Source organism: Saimiri boliviensis, chromosome 13 (assembly GCF_048565385.1).
Source record: "Saimiri boliviensis isolate mSaiBol1 chromosome 13, mSaiBol1.pri, whole genome shotgun sequence".
NCBI lineage: Eukaryota > Metazoa > Chordata > Mammalia > Primates > Cebidae > Saimiri > Saimiri boliviensis.
Window position 1 is genome coordinate 15174156 of NC_133461.1, and position 920 is coordinate 15175075.

The window sequence follows — 920 nt, forward strand, 5'->3', positions numbered from 1 at the left end:
GCCATACGGTGGAATACTATGCACATCAAATTGATGTCCTGGAAAGATCTTAAGGGAGGTTTTTCATAAGTAAGGGGAGAAATAAGCTACTGAAGGATATGATTAACTTGTACTAAAATGCTTATAAATTTTTATTTGCATACATATAATAGGGAATGATGTATATTGCTATTAACAGCAGTGATTGCTGTGTGTTGGAACTGTGGGTGACTTAAATTTTTTTGGACAATGCTGTAGTTTCCAAATTGCTGCCATGACACAATTTTATTTTTAGTTAGAAGAAAGTTAATGTACGGATACTCTTTTTAAAATAAAGGTCTGAGCTGTGTCTGAGCATATATGATTGGTGAGAGGACTCAGTGGTGTGGTGTGTAAGTTCCTGTGGCATTTTGTGTGTTTAAGAGGGAAAAGGAATGGCAAAGACGGCCCAGCAGGTTTCAGAGATTTGTCTCCTAGCTCAGTCCTGAAGCACAATGCTGAGTCCCTGCACTTGTATCTGAGACTTATGATGAGAGGGAGCTGTTTTCATTAGGGACTGTGTGAGACAGGGGGCATGCAGGGCTGTCTGTGGACACCTGCGCATGAGACACAGAGAGGCTGCCGCTTCACTCTGTAGGGTTTGCCCTTGGCCTTGTGTGCAGTGTCGCCTGGGCACTGGTATCCCCTGTTGAGCCTGGCAGTGGTGGTGGGCAGAGCTGGGCAGATGGAAGCACACAAAGACGGCTGGCTTCTGGAGCCTTGAGATGCTCCTTAAGATCACCTGAAGCAATGGGCACAGACTTAGGTGAAGGCAGAGGCAACGGCAGGCCCTCCAAACACTCCATAACCAGCATAGCCTTTACAGCCTCAGGTGTCGTGCATATAAGGCCTCAGTGATTCTCAGTGGCCCTGGAACCTTCGGCAGAGACATTCACACACTA